Consider the following 20,000-nt stretch of genomic DNA (forward strand, 5'->3'; position numbering starts at 1 on the left):
ATCACAATCGCATCAAGCAGGCAGCTGCCATTTTGTGGATGCTGTTATTAAAGCATACCTCCCAACTGTCCCTTTTTCGGAGGGACAGTCCCTCTTTTGACAGCTCAACCCGCAGTCCCTCATTTGTACTGGAAAGTTCCTCTTTTCTCTGCACTGAACAGCCAGAAAAAGAAACAAAGTTTCTCACTTAATTGGCTTTTAGCAGAGAGCCCAGAACAGCCACAGGTGCAAATAAGATACTTTGTAACAATTTTGAGACACAAAAACACAGTTTAGATAAGGAGAAATATTTTCAAACTTTCATAACCTGACAAATTTTGTAAAACAAACATGGTAATTAGGGGGTGTGGTCAAAAAATTGCTGCGCTACATGCGGAAAAATTTTTTTTGTCCCTCCTTTTTACTTCCAAAATGTTGGGAGGTATGATTAAAGGAGTTGTTCACCTTCCAACACTTTGGAAGCTGCTTTAGGGTGACCTTCTAAGGGCAGAGACACACTCAGATTCGGGGAGATTAGTCGCTCAGCGACAAATCTCTTCTTCAGGCGACTAATCTCCGTAAAATCGCTTCTGCCGTTTAGAATGTAAATCGGCGGCGGGATGGCAATCGGTGAGCTTCGTTTTCCGAAGTTGCCTCACGAGGAAACTTCGGGCGACTTCTGAAACAGAGCGATCTGAGTGCCATTCCGCCGGTGATTTACATTCTAGCCGGCAGGAGGCAGTTCGGGGAGATTAGTCGTCCCGAAGAAGAGGCAATTTATCACCGGACAACTAAATCTCCCAGAATCTGAGCACGTGTCTCTGCCCTTAGAAGGTGAACAATTAAACATTACACTTTAATATTAGAAAAACAGTCGCACGTAGAAAATAGAAAGTGATTGGAAAAAGTCTTTATTTCTGGTGAACTATCTAAAACCTACTGAACTGAAAAAAGTGTAGGTAAGCAACCCCATTAAGGCAAGCTTTAGATCATGCCAAAATCTTGTTTAGAGCCAAGATTGGGCACCTCGTACCCATGCCCACATGTTACACAATTAGATGGGGGAGGAATGTAAGGGGTTCAGTGACATTTAGAAAGGGTTGAATGGAAAGTGAAGTTTTAATAAAAAAAAGAATTTGGATTTCATGTTTAATTGAAAAAGGACGTTTATTATACAGCTTTTTATGTCTGGGTGACAGGTCCCCTTTAACTCCAATGTAGTGTAAATAGTGCTGTGTAATTTTGCATCCACGCGATAGTAAGTTGTACAGTGTTGCACATCCGATCAGCGCTGAATGCAACAAGAGTTGCAGCCGGCTCAGTCCCTGAGGTGCTGCCTGTGTAATATCACATTTCTGCACAGTTAATCTTTTTCATGCAGCTGCCTCGGAGTGTGTTAAGGAGCTAAGAGGATAAGCGAAAGCTGCTGCATGATTCCACAAGTTCACGTTACCCCAAACCCTTAACTTTGAGTTAATCTTTAGTACGATGTAGAGACTGATATTCTGAGACAATTTGCAATTGGTTTTCGTTATTTAATATTTGCGGTTTTTGAGTTTTCTCCTTTTATTCTGCAGCTCTCCAGTTTGCAATGTCAGCATTCTAGTTGCTAGGGCCCAAATAACCCCAGCAACCATGCACTGATTTGAATACGAGACTAGACTACGAGAGGGCCTGAATAGAAAGATGAGTAATAAAAAGTAGTAATACATTTGCCTTACAGAGCATTTGTTTCTTAGATGAGGTCAGTGACTCCCCATTTGAAAGCTGGAAAGAGTCAGGAGTAAAAGGCAAATTTCTTTAGAAAACTAAAAAAAAAAAAAAATGTAAAATTCTATAACAGACTAAAAGTTAACTTAAAGTTCAACCACCCCTTTAATGACACTGTAATGCTTTTTGATTTTAGGGCCCAGCATGATACTTCAAGTACAACAAAAATTTGGCATCGGGGCATGTTCCCATTGTGTTGCATCAACTTTTATTTTACCAAAACTTTGTAACCATTTGAGGAGATCAATAGAGGTAGTGTTGACAGTGAATTATCCCATTCCTGCCTGATACAGGATTTCAGCTGCTCAGCAGTAGAAAAGAATACATGTATGATTGCACGTTTCCCCAAACAGTGTCAATTGTAAATTCTACATACCAGTTACTATGTCGATACCTTGAACCCTGACAACTAACCGTGCTTCCTGCAATTTATGTGTTGAAACAACACTTTCTAAATGAATTAGGATTGGGTAAATACTACAAATTGCTGAACTTCAAAATGTACCTTTTGTTTATGAAGATGACTAACCACATCTTTGGGTGCTCTGGATAGTTTAAACATTCCCAATAATAGCTCCTCTCCTCAGTAGGAGGTGGCAATGGGGCCAGGATTGCCCCTGTTCAGTGAAATTCAAGAATTATTGGCAATATACTTTCTGAAAAATGTGTAATTCCCTAGCATGCTGCCACTTGAGCCCTTACCCACCCAATGCCTGCACCCATTTTGCATACTTTATCTGATCTCTGCCTTGAGCCATCCACATTTTGCTCCACGGCCCTTGTGCGCAAGTCATCACCCCATCCCTTATATCGGGGTCCCCAAACTTTTTTACTCGTGAGCCACATTCAAATGTGTTGGGGAGCAACACAAGCATAACATTTTTTCCACTGTGGACTGTGATTGGCTATTTGGTAGCCCCTATGTGTGCTGACATCCTACAGGAGACTCTGTTTGGTATTACACCTGGTTTTTATGCAACTGAAACTTGCCTCCAAGCCTGGAATTCAAAAATAAGCACCTGCTTTAAGGCCACTGAGAGCAACATCCAATGAGTTGATGAGCAACATGTTGCTCATGAGCTACTGGTTGCGGACCACTGCTTTACATCATTATGTCTCTCCAGTGCATCACCCTAGCAATAGCACACGTTGATAGAAAGAATATACCAATATGGTTGGCAGGGGTTTATGGGTATGCTAAATGATTAGCTTTTCACCTTTAGGGCTCTCACACACGGGCGGTTTTTCCTGCGCTCCCCTGCGTTGTGCTTTCTTCCATTCAGCCGCAAGGAAGCGTAGAGTTATTGTGATGGGGGCTGTACTCACACAGACACATGTATGCGCCGAACGCAGGTGAAATGAAACATGTGTCCCACCTGCATTTGGCGATTACATACGTCTGTGTGAGTACAGCCCCTTTCACAATAATTGACTGCATCTACTCCTGCGCTTCCCTGCGGCTGAATGGAAAAAAGTGCAATGCAGGGGATCGCAGGAAAAACCGCCCATGTGTAAGAGCCCTTACTCTTGCTGTTTATATCAGGGGTCTGTAGATGAGGAGGTTATTACTAAACTGGTTGTTTACCGGCACTGAGTTTTAATTAAAATCAGCTCTGCACAAATCACATTTATTCTGAGCCAAAAAAGGGCAGGGCCTGTTTGTGTGCAGTGTCATAGAGTGTAAAGAAGCAGAGCATAAATAAAGCCTACTCCACCCGTAACACAAAATTACATTAATTAGTTGGAAAACGAATGCTGTTTGTGCATCTGCTGCCAAAGAAGCCAGATGTGATACAGTGATATCAGGCACTTTATTCCTAATGACCTCAGTACCCAGACAAACATATATCTAAGTGCCATTGGAGCAATGAGATGCAATCACGTGGTTTTCTTTCCAAGTCTCTCCTCTAAAGCGAGGAATGAAGGAATACTTTGTTAACTTATACCAGGGTGAGTATGGAAGCAGTTTACTAACGGAGTCTGCCATTATTTCTGCTACTGGGAGGTAGCACCGTTGTACAGGGTGGTTTCTTATGTAACAAGATACAATTATAGATCAGCGCCACAGGCTGTGGAAAAAGCACAAGTACAGCACCTTGTTTGACTTCATTAGAATTTTATTTTGGAGATCGCACTTTGTAGAAATCACTATAGCACTTTAGAACACGCAAGGAAAATCTGTGCATAGACTTTCTATGGTTCAAGACACACTACACTGAATATTAACAATATTGAACTACGTTCTGTTATTTGTTTTTTTCCATAGCCTGTGGCGCTGATCTATAATTGTTTCTTAATTTGGTGATCCAGTGGAAATAATTCTGAGGGTTTACTTTTCCTTCTAATTTTGCAAATTTTGTCTTGTTCTTGCAATTTTAACTCTGTTATGCATCTTATGGAACAAGCCTAGATCTCATTTGCTAATATTGAAGCAGGGGGTCTTTGTTATCACTGCCTGCCAGGAGCAAATGTAATAATATGGGCAAAACTAACAGGAGGACGGCACTCCGGATAAAAGCAGGTTTTTATTGCAAGGTTCTGCAGAGAGACATGGCCTGACTCGTTTCGGGAAAACACTCCCTTAGTAAAAGCCTATGACTAAGGGAGTGTATCCCCGAAACGCGTAAGGCCATGTATCTGCAGAACCTTGCAATAAAAACCTGCTTTTACCCGGAGTGATGTCCTCCTGTTCGTCTAGCATGTTGGCAGTGGGGACGCTGCGGACTGAGCACCCGGGATACCCAGAGGAGCAGCCAAAGGGTGGTGAGTTCGGAGCGGTTCTAATTGGTTTAGGTAATAATATGGGCAACAGTGTCCTCTGCACCTTAAAGGCCCCGACGTCTGATGAGTGATCTCATAGGTCACCACTTGTAAAGTCATGAGGTCAATAGAGAAATCAAGGACCCATGTTCTAACTGCCTTTTGTTAGGATGCACTGATTGCATGTAATTCAATGAAACCCTTACAGCAGTGATGCATGGACCAGCCAGCAACGTTAGTGCTCGGGCAGGTTCAGATGGAAATACTGGGTCATCTGTGGTTTCAGACAGGTGGTGGCAGGTTGGAATTTAGAAAATGGAATGGGAAAATTCCCTGAAATTGAGTTTCAACAAAAATATACTGTATATATCACCAAAAATATACATCTCGTTAAATTTCCTCTTGAGGCATCTTCAGGTGACTTTGAAAGATCAATAGCGATGCATGGGTTTTACCACCAACAATTCATTTTATTGCCAGTGCGAAGCATTTGGAGGAGATTACCCCAGCAGACGAGGAGATTAGTAGCAGGCAATTCATCTCCTTGTGGACCATTGCTCTAAGGGCAGAGACACACGTGGAGTTTCGGGGAGAATAGTCGTCCCGGCGACTGCTACCTGCCGGCTAGAATCTAAATCGCTAACAGGATGGCACTTGGAGCGATTCGTTTTCCGTAGTTGCCTGACGAGGAAACTTCGGGCGAGTTTAGAAAATGAAGGTCTCCCAGTGCCAAGTGGCGGGGAAAACAGTTCGGGGGAGATTAGTCGCCCGAAGAAGAAGCGATTTGTCGCTGGGCAACTAAATCTCCCCAATCTCCACATGTGTCTCTGCCCTAAGTGTACCTAAGATGCATTATATGGGCTGCAGAGGATTACCTAGTAGAGAGAAAGGGTTAAGTTTCCCAGCCAGGTAAGTAGATGGCAGCTGAGAGCAGAGGTGCAAAGGAAAGGGGTGTATGCTCCCATATATACGGGCTCTAAAGGTCCCCATAGACGCGACGATTCTTCTTTGGTGAACGACCGATTTCAGTGCAGTCCGACCAATCCGTCAAATTATCGTGCGGTTAGTGGGATTTGAACGATCGTACATCTTACGATTTTTCGTCTGACATCTGTCAGAAAATTAATCGGCCAGGTTTAAAAATCTTTATCGGTCCCAGTGCAATCTATATAAGTTTGCAGGAACAAGCAGGCAACTACTCTTCAGTTTTGATGGCAATATGGCCTGAAATGGTCTTTTTAGTTGACGGACAAATCGTACATTTAAACGATTATTTTGAGATAACCGTGGTCTCACGATAACGATTGGATCTTTTAAAAATCTTTACATCTATGGCCAGCTTTACCTGTGTGTGAGGGAGCCTGAGAGACAAGCTGTGGGAGACAAAGAGCTGCAATCTTAACAGACATAAGTGTCATTTTGTGAGGATGCTTTTGAAAAGTTTGTATTCAATTTCCAGTTCTTAATTCAAATCCAAACACAAACCTCCACGTTGAAATCTGAAAAAGACGTAAAGCATTTAACGAATTGTATCATCTGTGACACTGAGTAAAAATGCCCAGGCCTTGTAACATACAAACCATGTGTGTGTAGGAAAGGTTTGTTACCCCAAAGAGTTTCCTTCTACCTTGAATGTGGATGTCACATCAGTGATGTAACTAGTATACAGAAGACAAAGTGGTGGCGATTATGACTGGAGGAGAGGGGGACCCGTGTGATTGCAATATCGATTGTAACTTACTAGTTCCCCCCTGTCACTACTTGCTGCCTTCAGCTTTGTTCTCATGTGTTAAAGGACAAGGAAAGTGTAAACAGCTGGAGGCTCCTCTTTGTATTCAAAAACGCACCAGCCTGTGGTATAGTTCTGCTAGTGCTGCGCCACCATGTTCTGAAAGGCTCCAGGTCCCTTAAGGCCCAGGGTGTAAGCCATTGATGTTTCACAAATCATCTCCAGTGATTTATACTTTCATTGTCCTTTAAGTTCCCCATACATTTTATTAACATGTATTTATATAGCACCAACATATTGCGTAGCCTATTGTATATCAGCACTGACACTCAACTATAGCACCCCTTAGAGCAAAGACACACATGGAGATTTGGGGAGATCAGTCGCCTGTCGACAAATCGCCTCTTCTTCGGCGACTAATCTCCCCGAACTGCCTTCCCACTGGCTAGAATTTAAATCCCCGCGGGATGGCACTCGGATCGCTTCATTTTCCAAAGTCGCCCGAAGTTGCCTCCTGAGAAAACTTCAGGGGACTTCGGAAATAAAGCCACCCGAGTGCCATACTGCTGGAGATTTAGATTCTAGCTGGCGGGAAGGTAGTTTGGGGAGATTAGTCGCCCGAAGAAGAGGCGATTTGTCCCCAAATCTCCACATGTGTCTCTGCCCTCAAAGAAACTATTGGATTTGAGGAAAAGTCAAATCAACTGGAGAGGGAGAGGTGCCAAAACAGCATTGGGGCATGTGGCAGACAATAGATGTCGCACCCCCTCCTATTCAAACATCTATTGGAAGGTTCAATAACACATCAAAGCTCCAAAGTCTTGCTCATACAATCACATAACTTCTTCATGACATCTTTGCGGATTATGATGAACCGATTATGCCGATTGGAGCAACATTCCACAGGATATATAGTCTCGAAGCAAGATCCTATATTCAAGTTATCCTAAATTGTTGAATGGCTGGTGAAACGTCTTCAAGGAAAAAAACACGGCATGTCCAGTTGATTTGACTTATTTCTAAGGATATTTACCATGACCTGGATGAAGGAGAATCTTCACAAACATATTGGATTCAACTGCTCAAAGCTGACAAATCGTTTCCAATTCCTAGAAAAGCCAAAACCCCTGGCAATCCATCACATGTTCAGAATTCTAGTCTATCTACCACTATAAATTCCACAGTAAGGCTTATAACATCCAGGGCATTTCTGAACATGATTACAAAGATCTCATCAGCTATTGCTTGACTTGACCTACCAGCCATCTCAGTGTCTGAAAACTACAGTTGTGCCATTTATATTCACTGTGTACCGAGAATGTTTTATTATCCCTTCGTTGTTTTCCCTGCTGGGTTAGCTTTGCTAATGTTTGATCCAATTGTAAGTATTTGGTGACACCTGCAGACAGCAGTTGGTTTTACAGCATGGAGTTTTGCTCATCTATGTGTAGAGTCTTTTATATTAGGGGCACAGTCTAACCTACCTTCACATTACTGTGATGCCACTTAAGAAACCCTCTGCCCTGTCTAGTTATGGGGCATAGCTCCGTGAACAGCTCCCTGTAACTCCCTGAGTACAAAGTTTCCAGGGAATTTATCCATCCCTGCTTTTCACAATGTTCTTCTGCCTTATAAACAAAGTGTAAAACAGCTCTGCTGATTATCTCCATACCATGCACTGCCCCCTATCTAGTGGCTGATACTTTATAAATACAATATTTTGCTCTGTGCAAAACCCCATGTCACTACACCCACTCAGCATGCTCGGAAAAGGCTTAGTAGGTTGAAAACTATACTGCTTAAAAGGGGTTGTTCACCTATAAATTAACTTTTAGGGGCACATTTACTTTTAATTAACCCTCCATATTGGACTGTCAAAGTTAAATCCTTCGACTTCGAATATCGAAGTCGAAGGATTTACCGCAATTCGTTCGGTCGAACGATCGAAGGAAAAATCGTTCGATCGAGCGATTAAATCCTTCGAATCGAACAATTCGAAGGATTTTAATCCATCGATTGAACGATTTTCCTTCGACCAGAAAGTTTTTTTTAAAGAGACAGTTCTTTGATTATTGACTGGTCGAATAGTCGAACGATTTTTAGTTGGAATCGTTCGATTCGAAGTCGTAGGTCGAACTAGCCAATTCGATGGTCGAAGTAGCCAAAAAAACGAGACTGGAATATGAATAGGAGAGGGCCTATGAGCTATAGAAAGTAGCAATAAAAAGAAATGTGTAGCCTTGCAAAGCATTTTTTTTAGATGGGGTCAGTGACCCCCATTTGAAAGCTGGACATGCCAGAAGAATTCAAAAACTATAAAAAAAACCAACGAAGACCAATTGAAAAGATGCTTAGAATGAGCTATTCTATAACATATTAAATGTAAACTTGAATGTCATGAAGCACTAAACCTGCTGCAGCCCTTTAGCCCATTGCATTTTATATAGTGATCCTAAAAGCTGTAGCCAACATACGAGGGCAGATTTCAATTGCAGATACGAGGTTATACAATGAACATTTGTTTGAAATGTATAAACAAATTAATTGCGTTAAAAAGTGCTCAGTGACCCCACCGTAAAATAGAATTCACTAACCGATCAATAAAAGTTGCCGATAGTACTATCAATAAACTCTAAAGCAGTTTAAAATGTAAAAAAATCAAAAAAACCAACAAAGTGTTGATATTCAACAGTCATTTGCAAGAATGATAAAATAATGTTTTAATAAAGCCACACAGAGATTTCCCACTAGGTGACTGGTGCCATCTAGAGTTTAATGTACCAGTAGACATTGTGCTTGTTTCTTGCTTTAAAACCATTGACAGGAGCATAAATAGCTCAATAGTAGTGATGGGCGAATAAATTTGACAGGCGCAAATTCACAGCGAATTTCTGCGTTTCGCCGCCTGCAAATACTGGTATGAAAATTCGCTGGCACAAAATCCCCCTGTTGAAAAAATTTGGGCCCACGTCAGAATAGTCGCGCATAAACATTGTCGCTAGGGATGCACCAAATCCAGGATTCGGTTTGGGATTTGGCCAGGATTCGGCCTTTTTCAGCAGGATTTGGATTCGGCCGAATCCTTCTGCCCGGCCAAACCGAATTCGGGGGGAAAGAGGGAAATTGTGTGCCTTTTTGTCAGAAAACAAGGAAGTAGAAAATGATTTTCCCTTCCCACCCCTAATTTGCATATGCAAATTAGGGTTCGGATTCGGTATTCGGCCGAATCTTTTACGAAGGGTTCGGGGGTTTGGCCAAATACAAAAAAGTGGATTCGGTGCATCCCGAATTGTTGCGCGTCAAAATTATTCCTACGCCCATTGACTTTAATGCATTCGGCCTATAACTATTGTTGCGTGCTTTGAAATTGACACGTGTCAAAATAATTTTGACACCCATTGAGTTCAATGCGTTTTGGAATTTTTTTGCCGTTTTGCGAATTTTGCTGGAAATGGGACAAATTCGCCCATCGCTACTCAATACCTTTCTTCACAAACAAACAAAAAAATGTATTTATTTGTTTGACATCAATTTTATGCTATTTTAAAATTCAGCGTATATATTTAACTATAGATGGCGCTCTTTCCCCTTTAATACTGTACATTCTGTTGCAAATTGTATCCTTTGCCAGCCATAATAGTGCAAATAAAAGAAAAAGGGGCCCTGTCTCATTTTGTAACAAAACTATCAATGAAGATTTCTTCCCTTTCTAATCATAATATTTTTCTTTATTGTTTTTACCACGTTTCTCCGATCTCTAACGTGACAGAGTTAAACCAATGACATGAATGTGTCCAAACACATGATGTACAGTTTCTCTTCCTTTTCATTTGAAAATACAATAAAACAGTTATTAAGTATTTTTTAAAACAAAATTGCAATTACAAATTATAAGAAAAAAAAAATTCTGGTTAGGATAAGTTCTTCTATAAATACCCCTCATATCCTCTTTGATGTAGCATTCTTGAGGCTCATATACAGTTACAGGATCCGTTATCCAGAGAGCCGTTAGCCTGAAAGATCTGAATTATGGGAAGGCTGTCTCCCATAGACTCAATTATAATCAAAAAAAGTCAAAATTTTAAAACGTATTTCCTTTTTCTCTGTAATAATAAAACAGTCCTAAGATATAATTAATCCTCATTGGAAGCAAAATCAGTCTATCAGGTTTATTTAATGTTTACATGATTTTCTAGTAGACTTAGGGCTCTTACTGACGAGCGGTTGTAGCTGCGCTCCCCTGCGTTCTGTTTTTCATCGTTCAGCCACAGGGGAGCGCAGGAATAGACGCATTATGTTTTTTCCAATGGGGCTGTACTCACACAGGCGCGTGTATGCGCTAAACGCAGGTTGAGACGCAACATGCTGCATTTTTCCTGCGTTCGGCAGTACAGCCCCATTGGAAAAACGTAATGCGTCTATTCCTGAGCTCCCCTGCGGCTGAACGCTGAAAAACGGAATTCAGGGGAGCGCAGCTACAACCACTCTTACTCAGTAAGAGCCCTTAAGGTATGAAGATTCGTTATCCAGAAAACCCCAGATCCCCAGTATTCTGGATAACAGGTCCCATATATATTACATTTGGAATCAACAGACATATAGCAAACAGTGTATATCAAAAATAAACCAGTCTCAACGCATTCTCAGAACATTCCGTAAAATTATTTGTTAATTGGCATTGGTGCATGTCATTAGGACATGATTTTTTTTCCAACCTGGAATGTGATCGGTATTGATTTGATGCGGCAGCACAAACACCAAACAAAATCTTCAGCAAGGTTTGTGTAATGTAAACAATTCAGAACCGTCTAGAAATTTAAGGGGATGTTTTATCATTTCTATGAAAGTTTGACCGCTCTGTGTGACTTCTCTAAACCCTTTGGATTTAATGATTTATTTTCCATGATGGAATGGAAAATCAGGGATCAAGGATTTGGGACAGGTGATGATAGTAAATAGTCGTTTAGATTGAAAAAAACTATTGAGGTCAACTTTTTTTTTGTCGTCATGAAAGCTGCCTAAACCTCTGAAATTTACAGTTTGATAAATCTGCCCCTAAGAGTTAATTTACGTAACCCTGTATTGTCCCTTTCTAAAAATTCACCCAACCTCTTCTTGAAGCTAACAGTAAAAAAAACCCTCCTTTTCACGTCTTGAGATGGATCCTCCTTTCTTTTAATCTCGGTGGAAAGCCTTAATTTACTAAAGGGCAAAGTGGCTAATGCTGACGAAAATTCGCCAGCGTGACGTAATTTCGGCACTTTGCCGATCTACTAATTTCGCCAAGGAGATAGACTCTGGCGCAACTTCGCACTCTAACGCCAGGCGAATTTTGGGTCTGGTGAAAGAGCGTTACTACTCAAATTCACTAAGTTTTTGATTTTACTGACCGTTATCTCTGTCACCAGACTTGCCTTCGCTACCTCAGACCAGGCGATGTATTTGCTGCAATATATACGTCCATTGACTTTAACTGCACGCCGTATGCTAATAAGCCAACGCTAGCGTAACTTCGAACTGCTGAGCGTAATCTCGATGGCGTAATTTCTTCGTGAATTAGCTTTGTCCAGGCGAATTTACGGCTGGCGAAGTGTTGCGATGTGCACCAAGCCAGCACTGGCGAATTTTCGCTGGTTAGTGAATTTGCCCCTTAGGTCTGCTGGAAGGACCTTTAGGTAAATAAAGCATTAGAGAGTTTATTGTATGATCCCCTTATATATTTATACATAGTTATCTTATCTCCCTTTAAAGGAGAACTAAACCCTAAAGTTAAAAAACTCTACTCCCCTACCCTACATAGACGTCTCAGGATCATACAGCCTTACAATAAAGGCTTTAGAATAATACATTAAAGGGATTCTGTCATGATTTTTATGATGTAATTTTTATTTCTAAATGACACTGTTTACACTGCAAATAATTCACTCTACAATATAAAATGTCATTCCTGAACCTTCAAGTATATTGTTTTTTAGTTGTAATATTGGTATGTAGGCAGCCATCTCATTTTGCCTGGTCATGTGCTTTCAGAAAGAGCCAGCACTTTAGGATGGAACTGCTTTCTGGCAGGCTGTTGTTTCTCCTACTCATTGTAACTGAGCAGTTGTTAAACTGCTGGGGGGGGGGGAGTGAAAGGGAAGGGGTGATTTCACTCCAACTTGCAGTACAGCAGTAAAAAGTGAGCACAAGTCACATGACTGGGGTCAGCTGGGAAACTGACAATATGTCTAGCCCCATGTCAGATTTCAAAATTAAATATACAAAAATATTTTGCTCTTTTGAGAAATGGATTTCAGTGCAGAATTCTGCTGGAGCAGCACTTTTAACTGGTGCGTTTTGAAAAATGTTTTTTCCCATGACAGTATCCCTTTAAGTAGTAGTGATGTGCAGGCTGACCCAATACCCGTGGGATCCATGGGTTTACAAATGACTAGGGATGCACCGTATCCAGGATTCTGTTTGGGATTCGGGCAGGATTCAGCCTTTTTCAGCAGGATTCGGATTCGGCCGAATCCTTCTGCCCAGCCGAACCGAATTTGAATCCTAATTTGCATATGCAAATTAGAGGCGGGGAGGGAAATCGCGTGATTTTTTGTTAGAAAACAAGGAAGTAAAAAATGTTTTTCCCTTCCCATCTTTAATTTGCATATGCAAATTATGATTTGGTTTCAGTATTCGGCAGAATCTTTCGCAAATTATTCGGGGGTTCGGCCGAATCTAAAATAGTGGATTCGGTGCATCCCTACAAATGACTATTCTAAAGCCTTGAATTCAGTAGCAGATCTGCAATGTTAAATGTGTCTCCCCTTGACTACTCCAAATCCGTAATAACCGAGATAAGTTCACCCAATGTTACATCAGAAGGACCCTCCACAAATCTTTCAAATTCTTCTCCATGGGGAACAAGTTTTTACCCTTGAGAAAGTATTAGGTGTGCTGCTAATGTGAACTAGGGACTGGGATTTAAACCATGGGATCTTGTGATGCACATTAAATCATATGCTGGGGTTCCTCGGGGGGTGTTCTGTGGTCCGCCAAAGTTGCGGACCAATAGAGCCTGCACTCCGGTTGGGGTTAATAGTAGTTTGTAAAATAAAATTGGGCCCCGCCAGCACTAGGACACTTGCACCGGGAGCTCCTTTTCAAAAAAGAAAAATACTAAGACTGTTAGGGCTCTTACTCACTGGCGTTCTGACCTGCGCTCCCCTGCGTTCCGTTTTTTGGCGTTCAGCCGCAGGGGAGCGCAGGAATAGACGCATGTCATTATTTCAAATAGGGCTGTACTCACTCAGGCGCGTGTAGGCATCGAACGCAGGAAAAATGCAGCATGTTGCGTCTCAACCTGCGTTCGGCGCCTACACGCGCCTGAGTGAGTACAGCCCCATTTGAAATAATGACATGCGTCTATTCCTGCGCTCCCCTGCGGCTGAACGCCAAAAAACGGAGCGCAGGTCAGAACGCCAGTGAGTAAGAGCCCTTAACCCTAGCTGGATTATTTATTAGCCCATACCTTTGGTGGGGAAAATTTTTTGGCCAACAGGTGCCCTTTAACATAAGCCTCCACAACATTATCAGTAGTAGGTGGTATTTATATGGATGTTCTACTGTTACTGAGTCCCAGTTTTTTAAAGGATAGTTGTGAAAGAACTAAACCTGCGTTGCAGTAATTATAAGACCATAGTCTACCCGAGTCTATAGGCATCTCAAAGTACCAAAAAACCTCTGACGTTCAATATCAAGTGAAAAGGTATTGTAGCCTGACGGTAGGGCAAAAAGAGAGACCTTATTGCAAAACTGACATTTCTAAAGGTGAAAGAAAAGTAAAGGTATGGGATCTGTTATCCAGAATGATCGGGACCTGGGGTTTTCCAGATAACAGATAATTTGGATCTTCATACCTTAAGTCAATTAGAAAACCATGTAAACATTAAATAAACAAAATAGGCTGATACTGCTTCCAATAAGGATTAATTATGTCTTAATAATTATATCAAGTACAAGCTACTGTTTTATAATTACAAAGAAAAAGGAAATCATTTTAAAAATTTGGATTATTTGGATAAAATGGAGTCTATGGGAGACAGCCTTTCCATAATTCGGAGCTTTCTGGATAACTGGTTTCCGGGTAACGGATCCTATACCTGTACAGGTATTGGACGTGTTATCCAGAATGCTTAGTACCGAATGTTTTCCTATTAAGGGATCGCCATGACTTAAGTCTATAAAATAATTTAGACATGAAATAAACCCAATAATATTGTTTTACCTCCAATAAGGATTCATTGTGTATTAGTTGGGATCAAGTACAAGGTACTGTTTTATTATCACAGAGGAAAAGGAACTAATTAAAAAAAAAAAAATATTTGGATATAATGGAGTGTATGGGAGGCAACCTTTCCATAATTCAGGGCTTTCTGGATAACAGGTTTCCAGTTTCTGAACGGCAGGTTGTAGCATGGTTGGGAAAATCATAGATGGGAAAGTATATTGTTTCCAGAATCAGAGGGTTTGAAACTGTTCAGGCGTGAGGTCTAATAAACCTCACCTGGAGTTGAAAGGTGTGGCCCAAGTGTTACTGAGCTGCTCTGGGAGAAATGTAATCACAAGAAGCAAGTTCCCTAGAGCAACGACTGGCTACTATCTGCTGCCCTAAAGACTTGGGAGTGAGCCGCAGCTGCTTCAGAGAGAGTATTGGGAATCTCCATGGGACTGTGAGTGACATTTTCATTTGCTTATCTTGGATTAACTTGCCCAATTGAGTCTGTAGAAGGAAAGCTTTCTTCATCAGCAAAGCTGTCACTATTTTCCTTTATTGAGAACTCACATGTATGAACTTTCATTTCTTGTTTAAAAGGGTTGTTCCCCTTTAAATTAACTTTTAGTAGGATGTAGAGCGTAATATTCTGAGATGAGTTGCCTTTGGTTTTCATTTTTTATTATTTGTGGTTTTTGAAGTTATTTAGCTTTTTATTCAGCAGCTCAGCAATTTCAGCAGTCTGGTGTCCAAATTACCCTAACAACCATGCATTGATTTTGGTAGTATCAATCTCCAGAGTTTCCCTCTTGTTTATGTTTAAAATGTGGTAAATATGTATTTTCCAAATTACCAAAACATATTTTAGTCAACATAAAATATATATCAATATCAGATTAAAGTAAGTGTAGGACTGACCGACCAGGGATGACTGATGTTGTTTATATGGACAAACAATCCCTATTTTGTTTAAAGGGATCCTGTCATCGGAAAACATGTTTTTTTCAAAACGCATCAGTTAATAGTGCTACTCCAGCAGAATTCTGCACTGAAATCCATTTCTCAAAAGAGCAAACTGATTTTTTTTATATTCAATTTTGAAATCTGACATGGGGCTAGACATTTTGTCAATTTCCCAGCTGCCCCTGGTCATGTGACTTGTGCCTGCACTTTAGGAGAGAAATGCTTTCTGGCAGGCTCCTGTTTTTCCTTCTCAATGTAACTGAATGTGTCTCAGTGGGACATGGGTTTTTACTATTGAGTGTTGTTCTAAGGGTAAGGCCACACTAAGCGATAGCGCGGCGATTTGACTCGCCGCGACTATTCGCCGCGACTTTTAATCCTCAATCGCTAGCGAAACTTTGGCGCTGGCGTCTATGGGAAATCGCGCAAAATCGCCAGCGTAAAAACACACGCGGCGATCTTTTTTCTATTGTCGCTCGAAATCGCCTAGCGAGGCGATTTCGAGCGACAATAGAAAAAAGATCGCCGCGTGTGTTTTTACGCAGCGATTCCCCATAGACGCCAGCGCCAAAGCTTCGCCAGCGATTGAGGATTAAAAGTCGCGGCGAATAGTCGCGGCGAGTCAAATCGCCGCGCTATCGCTTAGTGTGGCCTTACCCTTAGATCTACCAGGCAGCTGTTATCTTGTGTTAGGGAGCTGCGATCTGGTTTTGTTTGGCTGCTGGGGGGGGGGGGGAAGGGAGGGGGTGATATCAATCCAACTTGCAGTAAAGAGTGATTGAAGTTTATCAGAGCACAAGTCACATGACTTGGGTTAGCTGGGAAATTGACAATATGTCTAGCCCCATGTCAGATTTCAAAATTGAATATAAAAAAAATTGTTTGCTCTTTTGAGAAATGGATTTTTTGAGGGTAGTTTTACTAAAAACTCGAATTATTGGGGATAAAAAAAAACTCAATTTTTTTTGAGATTTATTATTCCCCGAAGCTGCAAAAAGCTTGAATCTGAAAATCTCCAGCTAAAACCCGTCGAGGTCATGTAGAAGTAAATGGTAGAGGTCCCTTGAACCATTTGAAGATGTTTTTTGCCTTCGTGATTTTTGTTTTTTCTTACATTGATAACTCAATCAGTTCGAATATACAAGTTACCCCCCAATTGCATTTAATCACGTTTTTCTTAGTGTTTTTAAAATAAGCAAACATTTGAGTTGTGAGTTTATTCAAGGTAGAAAAATGTCCTATGTGTATCATATTGTTTCATTCATTTTAATGAGGATAAAGAACTCAATCATGCAATGGTAAAATAAAGTTCCCATTGGCTTGTGGTTTCACAAATAGATGTGCACTTGTTTTTTTTTTTTGTTTTTTTTTTTTCTCGAATCATGGGAAAAAAAACGCTAACTCAATTTTTGATGGATGAGCCCGTTCGTTTTGAAAACTCTATCTGGAATTTGTGAACTTTAGTGCGAAATTAATGGCTTGAGAGAGGCTGGTGGCTTTCGATTAATTTAATCTTTTGGATTAAAGAGCAGTGCTTTTGAAGGAAAGAGCACAAGTATGGAAACCGTAAAAGAAAACGATGCGCCCTGAACTATGTAGGTCTCTGTAAAGATATATTGCATAAAACATGAAAACTCTAAAGTAAATATGTTTACTAAGTTATTTTCTTGGATGTATACAATACGTTTAGGACCCATTATGTAGTGGTACCAATCAATCAAACAAGCAGTCAGTGGCTACCATGGGATACAGTACTTGGAGGAGAACTAAAGCTTAAAGGGATACTGTCATGGGAAAAAAATTTTTTTTCAAAATGAATCAGTTAATGGTACTGCTCCAGCAGAATTCTGCACTGAAACCATTTCTCAAAAGAGCAAACAGATTTTTTTTATATTCAATTTTGAAATCTGACATGGGGCTGGACATATTGTCAATTTCCCAGCTGCCCCAAGTCATGTGACTTGTGCTCTGATAAACTTCAATCACTCTTTACTGCTGTACTGCAAGTTGGAGTGATATCACCCCCCTCCCTTTCCCCCCCCCAGCAGCCAAACAAAAGAACAATGGGAAGGTAACCAGATAGCAGCTCCCTAACACAAGATAACAGCTGCCTGGTAGAACAGCACCCAATAGTAAAAACCCATGTCCCACTGAGACACATTCAGTGACATTGAGAAGGAAAAACAGCAGCCTGCCAGAAAGCATTTCTCTCCTGAAGTGCAGGCACACGTCACATGACTTGGGGCAGCTGGGAAATTGACAAAATGTCTAGCCCCATGTCAGATTTTAAAATTAAATATAAAAAAATCTGTTTTCTCTTTTGAGAAATGGATTTCAGCGCAGAATTTTGCTGGATCAGCACTATTAACTGATTCATTTTGAAAACATTTTTTTTTTCCCATGACAGTATCCCTTTAACCTAAGCTTAGTTTCTCAATAGTGACTCAGAGCACACTGAACGTGTGAGTGTCACTTCTAAACAAAATCCAAAATGGGTAACTCCTGTGACCACTTTAAAGGCCTGGATCATTACTACTATAGCAAAGGAAAGTCTTCATGCACTTGGGGGTGCCAAATGTTAGGCATCCCCAAGTGATTGTATTGACTGAAACCCCGGGCCGGTGCTCCTATCGGCAGAAAACTGCACCGGCCCGGGGGTTATACCAGTGAGCACCACAGAGCGATCCTCTTCCGTCTTCTTTCTTCATGTGGCTGCGCGTTCGCAGTAGAATGAAAAGCTGAACTTTTAGGCTATTTCGTTCAACTGCGCATGCGTTTGCCCCGGGAATTTTGAAGCAAGAATATGCCCAGTGTAATTTATTACTAAATTACACTGTGCATATTGAAAACACTTAATTCCACCATTTAAAGTTTTATTCATGAACCAACAAATGTGTTTGTTTTATATAGCTGTAATATTGGTGTGTAGGCAGCCATCTTAAGTCATTGTAACCCATCATGTACATTCAGAAGGAGCCAGCCCAGCACTTCATCATGGAATTGCTTTCAGATAAGCTATTGTTTCTCCTTCTAGGTAACTAGAAGAGTCATTTATTAGGTGAACTAGACTTGGAACAGCTGCCTTTAAAGGGGTTGCAACATTTTTTTTTTGTTTTTTTTTCAATTTAAGTTGTTTTCAGGCAGTTTACCAGAAATGAGAAAATTTTTTAATTTATTTTCTATTGGTGAACATATTTTTTCTAGTATTAAAATTTTAAATTGTCATGTGTTTTCCCGAAGCAGCTCTGGGGGGAAGGGAGCACAACTCTGTAACTGTTCTAAATTGATACAGAAATTGATAAATTTGATATCTTTGGCCCAGCTGAGCAGCTATTCGAATTGATACAATAGTTGCTAATGTTTCAGACATGATGCTGAGAAATGTAACAACTAATGAAGCAAATTGTAACAATTCAGAATTTGCACTTGGATCACTGAGCTGCCAGACTCAAACTCCAGGAACATTAAACTTAAATTCTGCAAACAATAAAACATGGATAGTAATTGGGGGGAAAAAAAGTCTAATTCTGGTGATCAATTAGAAAACAACTTTTTTCATAACAATTTGGAAAAAGTGTTTGGAAGGTGAAAAGTCCTTTCAATGAAAACTCAGGGATTTGGCTTAGAAAGGTCCAAAGATAAGAACAACTATTGTAAAAGGTCAAATTTGAGGTAAATGAGAGGGTGGTTTTCTTTGCCTTTGCCTGAATCATCTAGCAATTAGGCAGGTTTTATTTTGACAAATTTGGTAGGCAGGTGTCTTTAACCATGTAGAAGATCACAGTAGAACTCGGAGCCTTGCCTCATAAACTCTATGGATCTGTTATGGGACAACCTCCTGCATTGAAATAGTTAGTGTCTGGAGTGGGGAAGGAGTGAGTCAGGAGAAGTGTGTAACCCAAAGGAGCTTTGCCATCTTATGAGAGAGGAGCGAATCCATAACCAGTGGAACCCGTTTCTGCAACCTTTGGCATTAAAAGCAATGTTGCTCAATGTCATTACTGTGTATTAGGATTGACCCTGTATCCTTGGACGTCTCATGGGACCCCATACTGTATCGCAGATCTCAAGGGTGGTGATTCAAAGTTCATTCAAATATAAACATCTCTTAAGAAGAGGCTTTGTATACCTCTTCCTTCACCGCTGTGTCTTGAACAGCCTTGAATTAATGGTGCAAATGTTTGGGTCAGGGAAACCAGTATCAAGAGAGTTTGTAATGTAGCCCATATATGAACTGGTAGCCTACATGAGGCTCTTTTTGCCAGTGCACCTGGTTTTAATGCAATCAAAACTTGCCTCCAAGCCAGAAATTCAAAAATAAGCACCTGTTTGAGGCCACTGGGAGCAGGGCTGGAACTAGGGGTAGGCAGAGTAGGCGAGTGCCTAGGGTGCAAAGCTGGGGGGCGCCAGGCACGCGCCTTCACTTCTCTGCTTCTCCTACCCCCTAGTCCGGCAGATGTATGGCGGCGTGTGTGCTTCTCCAGTTCTTACTCGTATTCGCGCATTTGGTTTTTCGCGCATGCGCACATTTGGCTTTTTCACACA

This window comes from Xenopus laevis, chromosome 3L, assembly GCF_017654675.1.
Source record: "Xenopus laevis strain J_2021 chromosome 3L, Xenopus_laevis_v10.1, whole genome shotgun sequence".
Lineage (NCBI taxonomy): Eukaryota > Metazoa > Chordata > Amphibia > Anura > Pipidae > Xenopus > Xenopus laevis.